The sequence below is a fragment of the Canis lupus genome, chromosome 13 (assembly GCF_003254725.2).
Source record: "Canis lupus dingo isolate Sandy chromosome 13, ASM325472v2, whole genome shotgun sequence".
NCBI classification, from domain to species: Eukaryota; Metazoa; Chordata; class Mammalia; order Carnivora; family Canidae; genus Canis; species Canis lupus.
In genome coordinates, this window is record NC_064255.1 from 11,438,690 (window position 1) to 11,456,550 (window position 17,861).

Consider the following 17,861-nt stretch of genomic DNA (forward strand, 5'->3'; position numbering starts at 1 on the left):
CTGCCTACCTCAGAAAGATGCTCTGAGAATTAAAGGAGATGATGTATGTGAAAATACTGTAAGTTGTAAGGTGCTTAATACATTTTTGGTACTACTATTTTTAGAGGGAAGATTCAGTATTTAATATTTTGAGTTATTGATAACAATACTTAATTTTTAGGGGACAGAAATATTCTTCTATGGCAGAGGAAGATCACTTTGGATTAAAATAATGCATCCTTCTATATTTTTAGTCAGCGCTCATATGTGGGCCCTGGAAATGATAGGCGGCTGAACAGATTTAGGATGAATGTGAAATTTGTTCGTGGGGATGATGGAAATAAAATGCTGAACACAGTGCATTAACAATATATCTAGAGAAATTTTGTGCCATAATTCATATAAAGCTTGGGTTCTAAGAAAGCCTAGATTACAGGGAATTACATTGCAAAGCTATTCAGTAAAGATTTAGCTTAATATACATTTTCTCTAACATTGTCACTATTTTGATTGTTTCACATCAGAATCAAAATAGGCTTTTAATAACTGAAAAAGCGTTAAATGCTGTGAATTTTATTTATTTTTAAAGATTTATTTATTTATGATAGACAGAGAGAGAGAGAGGCAGAGATGCAGGAGGAGGGAGAAGCAGGCTCCACGCCCAGAGCCTGACGTGGGACTCGATCCCGGGACTCCAGGATCGCGCCCTGGGCCAAAGGCAGGCGCCAAACAGCTGAGCCACCCAGGGATCCCCTATAAATCTTAATATAGTATTTTGTTAAACATTTCACATTATTAAACAATAGCATGCAATTTTAAGCACATTAACATACATTTAATAGAGGGTTTACTAAATCTTTATTACTGGGTTGTATAATTAGAGTTTGTGAATTCAGCGAGTGCTACAAAGTCCATTTATGACAAGCTTATAATAAAATTAATATGTGCCTGTGAAAACTCACATAGAAAATCTGTCTGCTGTTCAATTATTATATAAGAACATTATTTCCTCAAACCATTTAACTGATTACAAAAGTGACCTGCTTAAAAAACAGTACGTTATTCTCTTTTACGTCAAAAACCACCATTTAAATATCTTGGAAAGGCATCAAGCTGAAAATCCACATCTCTCAATCTGTCTAAAATAGACACTTTCCCTACAACAGGAAAATGGATCAATATTTCTTTGTAATAGCACAATATAGGTAGTTAGCTTACATTAGGGCTATGTTTTGTTAAAACATAAATACCATTCCCTTTAAATGCTAGAACTATATTCAGGTGGGAAAGTGTACAAAGGAGAGACACCTGCTGTGGCTGTTGCTGCTGCTCAAGTGTATTTGCCTGAAAGGTAAGATTACTCTTGGCCTTTTTGCTTTGTATTTTAGCTATGGGAAAAACCACTAATCCCAACTGATCCCTTTGGCAAGAGAAGATTTATAGAGCAACAAAAAGGAAATGCTTCAAAATTACCTAAGAGATGTAGCAATGCATATGCATCAATATTTCAAAAAGAAAAAAATTGAAAACAAAAGCTTGTATATTCCAGCTTTTTGTATGACTTTTGCAGCTTTTATTGCTATGACCATGAACCTTCAATCTCCAAAACTTTTCTCATGCTAATTCCACTACACACACACACACACACACCTTACTTTTGCTCTATTCTGTCTTCAGAAGATTTACACTAGTCCTACATTTAAGGGGAGGTGATTACACATGGGCATAAACACAAAGGGGCACTTGAAACATTGCTTTCACAGGCATTATTAACTATATGGAAATTTACTTTTAAAAAATTCGTTGTGGTAGATAGATCTAGGTAATAGACATTATAAGCTTATAGAGTTATACCATAATACTCTTTTTTTCTCTTCAAAAAAGGAGAAATAACTTAGAAAGTACTGGATTTTTACACCTACTAGAAACTTATCTAAAATTTGCTTCAGAAACTTTGATTTTAGATGTATAATGAGGAGAGTGAATTTGTTCCTCTGGGGTCTGGGGCTGTAGCTCAAAGCAATATTGGTAAGTGTAAAATATATTTGAAGTTACATATTTTAACATTGATGTAATTACCTTAAATAATATATGTGAATTTTTAATATTAAAGTAATGTATTTTTCCAAAACTTTCAGTATAATTCTACACTCTGGAAAAGTGGGCATGGACTCATGTATTCTAGGGACATATATTTCCAAGATGCATAAATACAGAGGAAAATAGATTTTTGAGAAGCTCAGACTTCATAAGACCCATGAAGGGGAATAGAATAATATGGAAAATTCATGTAAGCACCTCTTAAAATTATACTTTTTGCAATTTTTAAGAATTTCTTAAAACAAAGAATAAGAGTATTTTTATAAAGTTATATATTTTTAAAGTGCATGACATACTTTATTAATGATATGGCTCTAATGGTTCCATTTATAATATTCATGGGATGGAGCATAGAAACCCAGTTAATGATCATATTATAATAGCTGGTGTAATAGCCAAATTATATACAACACTATCCAATGTTGTAATAGTTATATGCAGTAAGAAGTTAGCTATTAGGCTAAGTATTCATTGGGTTTAGGCTAGGCATTCATTGGGTTTCTATGATTTTTTCAAATTTAGACTTCTACTTCTGAGATTGTGAAAATTGTAAAGTAGATGTTGTAATTTACAGAGATTATTTTTCCTCAAGATTTTTGTGTTCCTGTATGGTAAACAAGGGTGAATTTTTTAATTTATTTAAATGATCATTTTTCATAATAAATGGACAGTAATTGAGAAAAGAAGCAGCATTGATAAATGACAATTAGAGCTAAATTAAGGGTGCAGAGGATGTGCAAAGAGATGCCTTCACTGGAAAGAAAACTGGATGTCTGTCTTATTAGTAAGGGCATGTAAAGTGAAATACCTTGTTGTTTTCTTTTCATCTTACAAGAAATATTTCAATATAATTTAGATCATTGAACTCCTGAAATCATCGTAACTAGAGAAGACTTCTTTTGCAGAGTTTATTATAATCTCCTTGCAAACGTGGGTCTTACTAGGACATGTATCAAAATTGTCACTTCTGATTAACCAGTTCTGATTAGTATGCTATTACTGATACAGTAAAATTGTGTGATGCTCTGAGGAGTATCAACATGTTAAAAGTCCATACAGATTATAGTTTGCTTGAGAGTTAAAAAACTAGCATATCCTCAGAAAGAGAATAACTGTGCACTGCTCTCCTACTACCCATCCTATAAATAAGTAATTTTTAATTATTTTCTTATCATGGAGATAAGATTTGCCACGTTTGCTGTGAATCTATATTATTTTACCCTTCCACCAGCAATGTTTGAGAGTTCCAGTTTGTTTGTTTTAAGATTTTATTTATTTATTTATTTATTTATTTATTTATTTATTTATTTATTCATGAGAGACACAGAAAGAGAGAGGCAGAGACACAGGCAGAAGCAGAGGGAGAAGCAGGCGCCATGCAGGGAGCCTGATGTGGGACTCGATCCCTGGTCTCCAGGGTCATGCCCTGGGCTGAAGGCAGACTCAACTGCTGAGCCACCCAGGCGTCCCAACAGAGTTCTGGTTTCTAGTTATCCTAATACCTGATTTTGTCATTATTTTTAATGTTTGCCATTCTAATGTTTATGCAGGTATATCTATTTGTACTTTTATTTTGCATTTTCCTAATGACTAATGATATTGAGCATCTTTTCATGGGCTTATATAAAAATATTTCTGGACTATTAATCTGTTCCTTTGTTTTATATACCTAACCTAATGCCCGTACCATATGTCTTACTTTATTGCAATTTTTGAAGCCATATATTATAGGTTCTTTTCAAGACTGTTTTTGATTATGGCAAATGCTTTGAGTTTTTTTTAAAGATTTTCTTTATTCATGAGAGAGAGAGAGAGAGAGAGAGAGAGAGAGGCACAGAGACACAGGCAGAGGGAGAAGCAGGCTTCATGAAGGGAGCCTGACGTGGGACTCGACTGACCCCAGGTCTCCAGGATCACGCCCTGGACTGAAGGCAGTGCTAAAACACTGAGCCAACTGGGCTGCCCAAGTGCTTTGAATTTTAAAATCAGCTTGTCAGTTTCTACAAAAAAGGCTGCTAGGATTTTGATAGTAATTGCATTAAATCTCTACATATGTTTAGAAAGAATTGTCACCTTAAAATTAAGACCTCCAACCCATGCACATAGTATATTCTCAAGTATTTGCATCTTCTTTAATATCTCTCAGCCATGTGTTATAATTTGCAATGTTATAGGTATTCATTTTTTAGGTGTTCATTTTTTCCAGTTTATTCCAAAGTGTATTATAATTCTTGATGTTATTGCAAATTGAATTACTTTCTTAATCGGTGGATTGTTTCTTGCAAGAATACAAAAATACAATTGCTTGTGCACACTAATAGCATATACTGTAACCCTACTAACTTTGCTTATTAGCTCTAGGTTTTTGTTTTATTTTGGCAGGAAAAGAGGTTTATTGGATTCCTTAAGATTGAATCCAACATGGACATATCAGCTTAAATGAAAAACATTTTATTTATTGTTTTTCTCTCATTCGTATAAACTTATTTTCTTATCTCATTCACTGGCTGAACTCTTTTGTATTTCTTTTTTAAAAAAGCTATTGCAGTAACTTCACTGAGAATTGATGGTGGCTTAGATTAAGGTATGACAATAAACATGGTGAAAGGACAGGATAATTTTTTAACATATTTTGTTTTGTTTTTAAAGACGTTATTTATTTATTCATGAAAGACACACAGAGAGAGAGAGAGGCAGAGTCACAGGCAGAAGGAGAAGCAGGCTCCACACAGGGAGCCTGACCTGGGACTGGATCCTGGGTCTCCAGGATCACGCCCTGGGCCGAAGGCAGGCGCTAAACCGCTGAACCACCCAGGGATTCCCTTTTAACATATTTTGAATGAATACCAACATGATTGAAGATGGTTAGGGAACAAAGAGCAAGAAAGGTCAAAGATAAAAAAAAAAGGAAGGTCAAAGATGTTTCTGAGTTTGTAGTTCTATGCAACTACAGGAAGGGAGTTAGCATTTACTAATCAGATTTCAAATTCTAAAAGAAGGACCAGTTTGAGGAGCAGGATAAAATCATGAGAGCAGTTCCATACATGCTAAATTTGAGATTCCTTTTTTTTTTAATGTTTTAAAAGATTTTAGTTTTATTTATTTAAGAGAGAGAGAGAGACCCACAGAACACAAGCAGGGGAACAGCAGAGGGAGAGGCAGAAGCAGACTCCATGGAGCAAAGAGAACGATGCAGGGCTCAATCCCAGAACCCTGGGATCATGACCTGAGCCAAAGACAGACATTTAGCCAACTGAGCCACCCAGTTACCCCTTTGATGCCTTTAGATAGACAAGTAGAAATATCTAAAAGATAGTTGAATATGCAGAATTAGAGTTCAGGCAAGAGGTCCTGTCTGGAGTTATAACTTTGGGAGTGCTCAACACATGCACAGTCTTGAAGACATGAGATACAGCAGAAAAGACATTCTAGGACAGAAACTTAGGAAACTAAAATGCAGAGTTTGTAAGGATGAAGAAGAAACAGCAAAGGAGATTGAGAATGAGCTGTCAACATATTAGGAAGAGAATGAAGACAGTATGGTGCAACAGAAGTTCTTGAAGATGGCAGATGCTGCTGTTCAGTTCATGATGAAGAGAAATAGGTATTGCCTAGGGATTTAACAATGTGGAGTTCACTGGTTACACTATCAAGAGCTTCTTTGGGGAGATAAAATTTTATATTCCTAGGGTTCTTCGTTGACTGTATTCCAAACATCCCCTTAGTAAATTATGTATTCTTTAAAACTTACTAATGTAAAAATATTCTATTCTTTACTAGACAGAAGAAAACATCTTTATTTGAATTGATTTTGTCTTCCACAGTAACGAGTACTTTAACTTACACATAATAAATGTTTGTCAATAAATGGATAAATTGATACCTGTCTAATCAAATTAAATCACAGCAAATTTGTAAATTAAGAGAGATACCATTAATTGGATTTAACAATAATGAAAAATATATGTCATGGCGATTATGCTTTGATAATTATATTTTAATTCTCCAGAAGAGAATGGTGATTTTATAGTTCTTAGTCTCTTAAAATTTCATGCTTTAACATATAATAAATTTACTCACATTAAAATAAATGTATTTACTAATATCCATATTTCACTGTTTATACCAATAGTGTAAAAATATTTGGATATTACAGGTAATAAGACAATTAGATAGAATATATTTAATAACTAATAATAATATACCTTAATGATCAAGTTTCTAAGAATCAGAACATTTGAAAACTCGATGGTATCATAAACAACAAATACAGCATTAGGATTTTTATTTATTTTATCACCAAGATTATTAATAGTAATTATTATTAATTATTATCGCACTAGAATTATGCATAAAATTATGAAAGTGCTGAAAGAAGATGACAGGAAATAAAGATATTAGAAGTGCCATTCTTAGGATATTTTCAGGGTAATTTAAGATGATATATTAAAATGAATGCCAGTGTGATGTATAGGACGATAGGGTAATAATCTTTCTTATTTTTTTAAAGATTTTATTTATTTGAGAGAGACAGAGTGAGCATGACTAGGGAGAGGGAGAGGGAGAGAAGCAGACTTCTACTGAGCAGGGAGCCCAATACAGAGCCTGATCCCAACACCCCAGATCATGACCCTGAGCCAAAGTCAGATCCAATGGGCTGTCCAGGCACCCCTAATCTTACTTGTTTAAAGTGAGAATGTATGTCAGGTATGATAAAATAGAGAGGGCAGGTTAGTGATTCTGTTGAAGACAAAATGATTTTCTGGCAAGGTTGAAATTAATTTGCCTATGATGAGGAGGTATTCTATTCACAATGGAAATTGGGTTTTGAAATATTTTCATTACAACCCTGGGAACTTTCTATTTAAAAAAAATATTGTAGTGTGAACACTTATCAAAAGATTGCTGTCTTAACAGATTTTGAAGTGTTCAATATAGTATTTCCTGTACGCACAGTGTTGAACAGTGTATCTCTAGGACTTATTCATCTTGCATAGTGAAAAATTTATACCTGCTTATTAGTAACTATCATTTTTCCCTCACCCCAGCTCCTGCAACGATCATCCTACTCTCTCCTTCTCTAAACGTGACTATTTTAGGTACAAGTGGAATCACACAATGTTTGTCCTTCTGGGACTGGATTATCTCACCTAGCATAATGTCCTCAAGGTTCACTCATATGGTCACATATGGCAAAATCTCCTTCTTTTTAAGGCTGAAACATACATATTCTACACATTTAATCCATTCATCTATTGATGGACATTTAGGTTATTTCTACGTCTTGGCTATTGTGAACACGGAGATGCTGATAGCTCATTGAGATCCTGCTTTCAATTCTTTTAGATAAATACTCAGAAATATTTGGAGTTTTTCTTAGTAGAGAAAATATTCAAAATATTCTACTTTTTCTTGACACTTCAGTATGTTCTGTGTCTAGCAATGCACAGATATATTTAATAATACCTTCAGAAGTAAAGACTATTTAGAACTACGATATCAATATGCAAGCGGAAATAATGCTGTTATGTTTAGAAAATACAAACTGAAACATGACAGCAAACATCAGAATCTAAATATAATAATTTTAATGACTTTTCTAGTCACTGAATTCATAGATTAAGAATACAAATTTGAAATGTTTGTAAATAAGGCACTTTCAACCAGTTCTTAAGGCTCAAAGAGGTGGAACCAATTGTAATATAAATATTCTCTTTTCTTTTGTGGTTCTACAAAGATTACAAGTCTGTATTACTATAATGTAATTTTACATGCTTTCCCTTAATGTGCTTACATAAGAAAGCCTTAGGAATTCATTCAATAGCTTCAGTCACTTAAGCAGTATTATTGTTTCTGGTAGAAGAGACTTAGAAGTATCATAAAAGCTCTAGCATTCCACTTGGCAAGGATAAAAAGGGAGGGTAAGATTCCTTTGTTTCTCTCAAAGGTCAACCGAGTTAAATATGTCCTTAATTTGTAGTCTAATTTGTAGTTTTTTCATATTGCCAGTATTGTACGGAATATGAAGTTTTTTCTTCCAATTTCGATAATGTTTATGCAAATTAAGACAGGGAACATAGAACAAGTTATATAACAATCGCCAACCTTCCATTATAGTGTAAACAGCTTAAAAGTTCCTCTAATCTGTGCCTTCTTTCAGCTGCTGAATCGTCTCTTCCCGCTCACAGCCTGTTTTCTTGAAAGAGTAGCTTATATCGTTTAAACTTTCTCACAGGACTCTTCCTGCATTCTCTCCTTAACTCTGGATAACTGGGAGTGCTAAAAGCCAAGCAGATAGCCATTTCCTATTCTTGCCTTCTCTGTCTCTGAAACTTTGACTGTAGGTACCCTTTCACTCCATTCTCAAATTTGTCTTTCCCTGGCTTCCAATTCTAAGTCTTACAGGTCATCTGCCTCTTCTTTGGCCATCCTATCTACATGTGCTTTCCTTCCCTTCTTAAGTATTTTTTCCTACAAGATTCTGACTGTAGCTCTCTATTTTTATTTTTTTCTCTTCTGAAAAAGTTAATTTATTCCACAAATTTAATAACAAATGGGAAAAATTCAAAACATTAATTCCGGTGCCAACCTTCCACCTTAGCTCTGTATTTCCATTACCTGCTCCACATTTTTATACATGCTGCTGGAGCCTTTAACAGTCAACATGACACAACTGAACAAAAATCCCTAGAGCACATGTGCTCAAATGGACACATTTTCATGAATCGTGTAACAGAACTCACATCATGTTCCAAAATTTGTCCATGTTCAAAACCATGAAGGATGTGTTTGGATTTTATATATATATATACCCTCCCTTTATATATATATATATAAAACACACCTCAAGTTACTCTTATTCTTGTAAGGTTATCAAACAATATCAAACAAGCCCTCTCTTTGCCTGGCTTGCTAGCTACCTGACAGAGACCTACTACTAAGTTCTCATTGGCTCTATTTAATTACCTGTAAAGTGAAGATATGTAACTCAAATGATTATTTTAATGAATTAAGGATAATATTATAGTTTTAATTATTTAGAGTGATAAAAAGTAGTCAGTAAACTCTCAAAATACTATAATAATAATCATATTATATATTTAATATTGGATAACAGTAGATTTGACTATTTTGTCTCATTTGAGCAATTTCTATCAAATGTATATTGATGCTCTCTTGTAAGATGCATAAATGTTTAGGGTTTTCTCACCTTCTTGAAAAAGTAAGACTTATCATTATTCAATGCTCTTTATTCCTAGTAATCTTCCTAATTCTGAAGTCTTCTTTTTCTATGACTAATATAGCTACTTTGGTTTTTGTTTTGTTCTTTTTATTTTCTACATAATATCTATGCTCAATGTGGGGCTTAAACACATTACCCCAAGATCAAGAGTTGCATGTTCTTCTAACTGAGCCAGGTAGGTGTCCCTTTTGTCTTTTTTTTTTTTATTAATTCAGTTTAGTTAACATATACTGTATTATTAGTTTCAGGGGTAGAATTTAGTGATTCATCAATTGTATATAACACCCAGCGCTAATCAACTGCCCTCCTTAATATCCATCACCCAATTATCCCATCTTCCTACCCACTACCCTTCCAGCAACCCTCAGTTTGTTCCCTATAGTTATGAAAAATTCTCAGCTAGCATCATGCTCAATGGTGAAAACTGAAAGGTTCTTGATATTAGAGGTAAGGCGTCAATTTTTCAACATTGAGTATGATGCTAGTTGAGGAGTTTTCTTACCTTCTTTTTATTAGGCTGAGGAAATTACCCTATATTTCTAGTTTATTAGGTCTGTTTATCATGACACAGTGCTCATAAGTCTTTTTTTTTCATATGTCAAATACTTTTTCTGTATTGATTGAGATGAACATGTGGCTTTTATCATTCTATTCTATTCATTCAATGTATTATATTGATTAAAATTTGAGTATTAAGTCCTCCAAATTTGTTGCTGTGCATTTGCGATTTAACAGGTTCTTAGATATGACATTAAAAACACAAGAAAAAAAGTACTCAAACTTTTGATGGCTGTGAATACAAAATGTGAACTACTCACACATAAGGTCAAGTAGGCTTAGCAGCAATTGCTTATATAATGAAGATGTTACATCTGCTTTGTCCTGTGAATGTTTAGAGGGCACGAGTAAATTGCATTAATGTGTGTACCAGACTCTCTCAATCACCTATCTCAGGTACCCCAAAGTTTCTCACCTATTTACACATTTAAAATTCCATATGAATGACCAGAAGATGGAAAAAAAATCTTGAGTTGGCTCATAGATAGATTGGTTCCATATGTTTGTATTCATGAAAACAGACTACATTCACACTATAACTACACCTAAGGGTAACTAACCTAGAAGGAGAGAGGTAAAGGGAAAATCTCCCCCATATCTTTAACACACTTAGTCACTTACTTTGTATACAGAGAGAAGTTGCTTGAAGTATAGACATACACAGACTTGAAGGCAGTGTCAAATGGCATGGTGGGTTTGTTGGAAGCTGAAAAGATGAAGATTAAAGGATTAGGAACAAAGATGTTTGGAAAAGAAGTATATAGATGGACCTATCTAACTGGAAGAAAGCATGCATACATTACTTCAATGCCAACAGAGAATAATAAATTCAGAAGAACCACTCAATCTACTACTAGACAGATTTTTCCCTGTAGATATTAGCTAGTCTCTATCCTTGGCTAATACAATAATTAAATCACAGTTCTACAAACAGAGGGGACATAGTGGTAGGAATAGCAGCTACACAGAATTCACTGCATGTTGTCCTTTTCACTGATGCTAGTCTAGCTCTTGCTGCTGTTAATTGCCAAACTGCCAGCAGCTAAACACTCAATGTGTTGCTATTCTTTAATAAAGTCAATACGCAGTACCACAAAATTATTTTAGAACACATCCATCCTGAAAAGGACAGGGATTCATCCTTCTGGGAGTTATTTTCTATTCAAGAAATTATTTTTCCCTCTCTGTCTAGAGTACCACTGCCACCACAACTACTGCAATTCTAACCAAAGTCTGATTTATTGATATGGGATTTTACATAATAGCCTTTCAGAGCTAAAAAACAAATTTATAGCACTGGATGGAGAACAAGGACAATAACTATTTCTAATATATACACATATATATGTATATATCTCATATATAGAGATAGATGATATAGTTATAGTTTATAGAGATAAAATTATATAGATGCAGATGAAACATATCATGAGGACTATGTATGCCAAGACTCACAACAAACATTCTTCAACTGACCTTTCATAAACTTAATCGCAAATTAAAGTGATAAAATGGGTAAACACTAACTCACAAAAGAGCATATCCTGATTTGTTAGATGTACCTGATAACTCAGTTTCTCAGTTCTGCAGAGAAGAACCATAGATAAAACAGCAGCTGTAGCTCCAAACACATACACACATTTTAAATATACGTAAATATAATAATATAATATATAACACATATAATATACACTCTAAATGATAGATGCAACCTTTAATTATATACTATGTATATTAAACATATATATGTATATATATGTATACATATCATAGATATAACAAAATATATGTAGAACATTGATGAATATCAAGAGATAGGTAGGTAGAGAAAGAGATCTGAGAGAGCCTGAGAGAAAGAGAGAGATAGATATTCTATGCTGATAAGCTCTCATTGTGATAAAATGTTGGCATGGTCTTTTGGTATAGTGCTAGCATAATAATAATGAGAGTTACTCTTTTCAAGCTTATGTTATACATACCACAATGGGGACTAAGATTTGGTTCGGAGTCCCAAAATCTATAAGCTATGGGTCCAGGAATCAAGAGGTGAGCATAGAATTGGCACTCTCTGTATTATTTCCAATGAAACACTTAGGAATTTGTGCTTCCATCCCCACAATATTGGGCTGTGATGAATCAAAAAACTTGGTTTCTGTGTTTGGGGAGTCATTCTTGATGATAACCAGTAATTTTTCCACTTAACCTGAAGCTATAATACCTTTTGAGGCAAAAAACAAACAAACAAAAATATCTTTTGGGGCTTCTCATGAGTGTAAACTAACAAGTAAAGAAAGCTGTTAGTATATTGATGGTGTTAATAGACTTTTATTACCATCAGGCTGCTACACACAATGGTGACAGAAAGAGTAATCTGGAAATGAGAAGATACAAAGGGATATTTCTTAATGATTCATATCCAGTGATAACCAAGAATAGGCAATTACTGCAAAAGTGTGACAAAAGTAAAACAATTCAGTGTTTGTCTTTTCTGAGATAAAGTTTTAGAGAATCCCATCAGGAAAGAAACCTACATGAATCCCAGTGTTAATAAAGATTGAGGATATCTAGAATGAATTGTACACTAAATATCAATGTGGATAAATGTCAATATGGATAGATAGCTGAGTAAATAGTACAATAAAATGTAGTTTTAATCATTAAATGTCCTGTATTAAGCATATTTTGAGATTGCCACCACATACCCACCTTGAAGACCTTTTAATAGGCTGATTTGTTTTAAAGATTTTATTTATTTATTCATGAGAAACACAGAGAAAGAGACAAAGACATAGGCAGAGGGAGAAGCAGGCTCCATGCAAGGAGCCCAATATGGGACTTGATCCCAAGACTCCTGGATCATGCTCTGAGCCAAAGATGTTCAACCACGGAGCCACCCAGGCATCCCTTAATAGGCTGAATTTAATGTAGGAAATGAGTATATCTGAATGACAAAAAAGAGCAGATAATTAATAACTAACCTCACATTTCTTAACCCTCACTTTGGTCCAACCTGTTGCCAGTAAAAGTAGTCTGACTGAACCTTGCTTTAACCTCACATTACATCTAGCTTTCCTTAAGTAATATATTTGCCACTGCCACTGCATGATCCACCCGTATATGATTTCAAGGAGCCACTTTTATAAAATCTGGAAATGCAAGGCTGTAAAAACCCTGTGAGCAACCACTGGTCAATGGGAGATGAGAGTCAGTAGCAAATATTCTCTTCTGCGTATCAGGCAGACAATTCTGAGGTATGTGTAGCATGGTCCTCAGGTAGTCCTAAGGAGCATTACTTCCAATTGACCCTAGTGTTCACTAGATTAATAGTACAACCTAGAATTTGCCGCTTCAGCCATTTTACTTCCTCCAGTTTCACTAATCATTTTCATTGGGGCTATTGCCTGAAATAAATTATTTTAATGGAAACCCTTCCCTTAGCTTCTGTGATTAGAGACACATAAGGTAAGAAAATCTCTTATGGCCACCCTTGATATATGAAAAGCTCAACTGAGAATTAGTGGAAAAGTATGTTTTAGCCATGTGTCAAAGAGAGAGGCTGTACATCGAATCATTAAAAAGAAATACAACTGGAAGTTGAATTCCCAGAAATAGATAACTTTATACAAGTACAACAAAATAAACTGTCAAAATAATCCATTACATTTTGCTGAATGCATTAAAGACACATTGAAAGAGATTGAAAGAGAAAAAAGTTTAGCTAAATATAGAAGAGCTGTAAAATACAGGTTTTATTCACAGAGCGCCTGGGTAGGTGGTAAACTCTACCGACAAATAATTCAAAGCCAAAAGCAACAAAAAGAAGAATCCCTAATATGACTCTATTTGGAGATAGGGTCTTTAAAGGAGTAATTATAGTTAAATGAGGTCATAAATGGAGCCCTATCCAATATGATTGCTGGAAGAAATACCAGAGGAGAGGCCATATGAGACAGAGGGAGAAGGTGGACATCTGCCAGCCAAGGAGAGACCTAGGGAAAACCAAACCAGCTACTATCTTGCTCTTCAAATTCCAGGCTCCAGAACTGTGAGAAATAAATTTCTGTTATTTAAGAAACTCCATCTCTGGAATTTTATTGTAGCAGCTCTTGTAAACTAATACACATTATGGCTACTTACTTTTTTTTTTTTCTTCACAATTTGCAACTTGTCCTTCTGTATTCCATTTTGTTCTTTTAATTTTCAAATTTTTCTTTAGTTGTGGTAAATCTACTGTAAAAATCAACCATTTGATTTTTATTTTTTCACTTGTTTTATTTGGTTTGGAATGTTCTTTTAAAAACAAAAGATTTTATTTATTTATTCATGAGAGACACAGAGAAAGAGACAGAGACACAGGCAGAGGGAGAAGTAGGCTCCCTGTGAGGAGCCTGATGTGGGACTAGATCCCAGGACCCGAGGACCACAACCTGAGCCAAAGGCAGATGATCAACCACTGAACCACCCAGGTGCCCCTGGAATGTTCTTTAAAAGACTTTTTTTTTTTTTTTTTCAAGAGCAGTTTTAGATTTGCAACATAATTGAGAGGGAGGCACAGAGATTTCCCTTTTACTTCCTGCTCCCACATGTACATATCTTCTCCCTTATAAAAAATCACATCTTCAGAGAAGATATACGGATGGCAAAGAAGCATATGAGATGTTCTACATCATACGCCACCAGGGAAATGCAAATTAAAACATATTTTTTCATGTTTCACAATTTTAACATAATATTCTAACTATTCTGTACAAATTGAAAACCCATATTGAGTTGCAAATGTACCACAAGTTAAGACTGAGCACTCTATAGACCTGGTCGCAGTGTGGAGAAAGTGTCCCTCATGGCCAGAGACTGCAGACACATACTCAGAAATATACACTCCAGACAAGAACAGGCCACTTGGAACTCAGAGCTTTTAAGACCAGATGAATAGTAGGGCAAGAAATGGGAACTTCTAAGAAAGCAAGACTCAATTCTTATCTCACCAAATGGAAATCTCTACCTCCCAGGCCAAGCCCCAAACCACAGAAGACTGATTTTTCTGCCTGTTAAATCCATCCATTTCTGAGAAAGGATTGTTAAAGTCTCCAACTCTGGTAGTGACTTCATCTATTACTTTTCCTTTCAGTTCTATCAGTTTTTGCCTCATGTAGTTTGATGCTCTGATGATGGGCACTTACACATTAAGAAAAATTATTGTCTTAGAGATTCATCCTATGAATGTGCTTGTTTCATCCCTGATGAATTTGCTTACTTTGAAGTCTGTTCTTCCTAAAATTCACATAGCAACTCCTTTTTTCCTTTTAATTAGTGTCAGCATGATATATTTTTCTCTATCCATTTACTGTTAATCTATGTGTGCCTAGAGTGGGCTGAAGTTCAGTAATTCCCTTCTGCAGATCAGTTAGGTTCTGAATATTCCCTAGCTCTCTAAGCTCTGGTTAACTGGTTTCCCCTAAGAGCAGGCCTTATTAAGAACAGAATGTTTTGATGTATTTCAAAATGTTTTTTTTTTTTTTCTCCTTCCCTGGCTGGAAGCTAAGGGCTTTTCCCCCAATAATTGTGGAACCCTCATAGAAACTACTTCATGAAGGTAAAGCTCACAGTGTTGTGGGGACTCCCCCAACCAAGTCGAGCATTGCCTTGCAGGTTCCCCTACCTGAAGAGACTCTGTGTGGGTAAACTGTGACTTCCTCTATTCCTCTGTCTCTCCAGTCTTGGGGGAAGCAGTTCAGCCTGTGTCCTCCCTTCTCATCTGGATCTGAGAAGAGTTGATTTTTTTAGTCTGTTTAGCTTTTTACTTGTTAGAATCGAGTGGTGACTTTCAAGCTCCTTACATGTGAAACTATAAACCAAGAAGTCCTGTTCCTTTTTATAGCTTCATATTTTCTGAAAAATCATATTTTATCCATTGGAACATATTAAGCATTGTTAGAGTAATATTAATTTCTCATACTTCAGTTATCAGGAGACTGTATTTCAATTTTAGCTGTTTGTTTTCTCATTTCTTAGGAAAAACAGTTATTTTTAGTTGAGGTATGAATATTATATGAGGAAAGTATGGGAAATCTCTCAGGTCTTGGTTAACAGCCTCATATGGAATGGGTTTATGTCTTTTGGAGACTGAGGGCTATTATATAAACAGATCATCTTCAGTTATTATGGAGATTGAGATAATTGAAACTTGATTTAAGTTCCTTTAGAGCTAGGCTATTGTTTCATTTTACAAGGCTATAGTCATTTAAAAGTAGGTGAGGGAAGGCACTAGACTCTACATACTTGGTGGATTTTGAACTCCAAGTTTTCTCTCTCTCACTTCAAAAGACTCAAAAGACATTACAAGATTATCAGCCACCACTTTTATAATTGACAAAATCATGGTTTTGATTCATTTATTTTTTTAAGATTTTATTTATTTGTACGAGACAGCATAAACTAGGAGGAGAGGGAGAAGCAGGCTCCCTGCTTAGCAGGGAGCCCCCTGTGGGGGTCAATCCCAGGACCCTGAGATAATGACCAAAGACTAAGGCAGCCACTTGACAGACTGAGCCATGCAGGTGCTCCATTTTAATTTATTTCAAAGTAAATATTTATTTCTATCCTTTATCTTGTCTTTGCTATTTTTTAAAGATCTGTTATATTAATGATGCTTTCAATAATCTTATTAAATATTGAATCAAAAGTCCTCATTGTTATATGCCAGATGGTTAGTCTAAGAGACAGGCTTTCATTCTTGAAAATGAAAGTTAATTTTATAATAGATTCAAAGTGAAAAGAAAATTTTCTTCCAAGTAATATATATATATAAACAGGTAAAAAAGAAGAAAAAATGAGAAAAATAATCCAATTATGAGACCCAAGATAAGAAGATCACCACTCAGAGGTAGAGTATATATTCTTTCCTTAAGATCTCATTGTATTACATTGTCATAAAATAAAATGTTCATATTTTTAGTTTTTATTTATTTTTAAAGATTTTATTTATTTTTTCATGAGAGACACAGAGAGGGAGGCAGAGACACAGGCAGAGGGAGAGGCAGGCTCCTCGAGGGGAACCTGATGTGGGACTCTATCGTGGGTCTTTTGGATCATGTCCTGAGCCGAAGGCAGATACTCAACCACTGAGCCACCCAAGCATCCCAGAATGTTTATATTTTTAGAATTATAGTAACCTATAATATAGATAAAAAGTATGATTTAATTCACACAATTCCATATGTACTGTCATTCAAGGATTTTGAAGATTATGCAACACATACACATAACGACAGTATTAAACATTTTAGGATTCAGTTAATGACTAAAGAGAAATATTTCCTCTAACACAGTTGTTTAGGATTACTTCTTTCTACTTTTTGTTTAATAACTTCACAGTATGACTAACTTCAAATATCCTAGGCATGTTTGCTTACATTCTGGAGCCCTAAACCCAGAGATGCCTTCCACCTGTCCCCTGGAGAAAACCAGTTGACATTTCAGGGTAGCAAATAATCTTTCTCTCTAATGTGTGGGGCAGACAGATATGTCAGCAGCCCCATGAGAATGCAGGGTCTCCTTATTCTGGCATTCTTTTCTTATGCAAGCCCACAACATATTCAGTTAAATATACAGCCCTCCTGATAATGCTCTGTGTGCTTTGAGTGTGTGCTTTCTTCTACTCTGTGAGTAACAAATTGTTTTTCTGCTCCAAGGTTCTTGTATTTTTCTGTTAGCATATGTATGTGAAACTATAGCAGCTAACTTGTTAGCTTGCAAGTAAGGTATTTCTGTAACACCACAACTTCTGACTTGGCAATATTTTATAAAATCACTAAATAATAAAAATATCTGAATATACCTCTTTAAAATAGGATTGACAAGAAAAATGAATTTTAAAACAAAAATCATGTGTAAAGGGTTCTATATACAAAATATATGAAGGGATTCATTATATTTCCTTGCTTTGATTCCAAGACTTTCACAAGTTGGCCACAGCTTCATT

General features: G+C 34.5%; 1 long non-coding RNA gene across 3 annotated transcripts in view; it reads right to left on the minus strand.

The window, feature by feature from the left end:
• The window catches only part of LOC112662420 (uncharacterized), a 177,010-nt gene that overhangs the window by 98,993 nt on the left and 60,156 nt on the right, over positions 1 to 17,861 (minus strand). For 2 of the 3 annotated variants that reach the window (XR_007401909.1, XR_007401910.1), the window contains exon 2: positions 10,502 to 10,586. This is a non-coding gene — a long non-coding RNA (uncharacterized LOC112662420). Of the gene's footprint in view, positions 1 to 10,501; positions 10,587 to 11,442; positions 13,869 to 17,861 lie in introns of those variants that run through there. The other variant, XR_004814349.2, reaches the window with a different exon arrangement.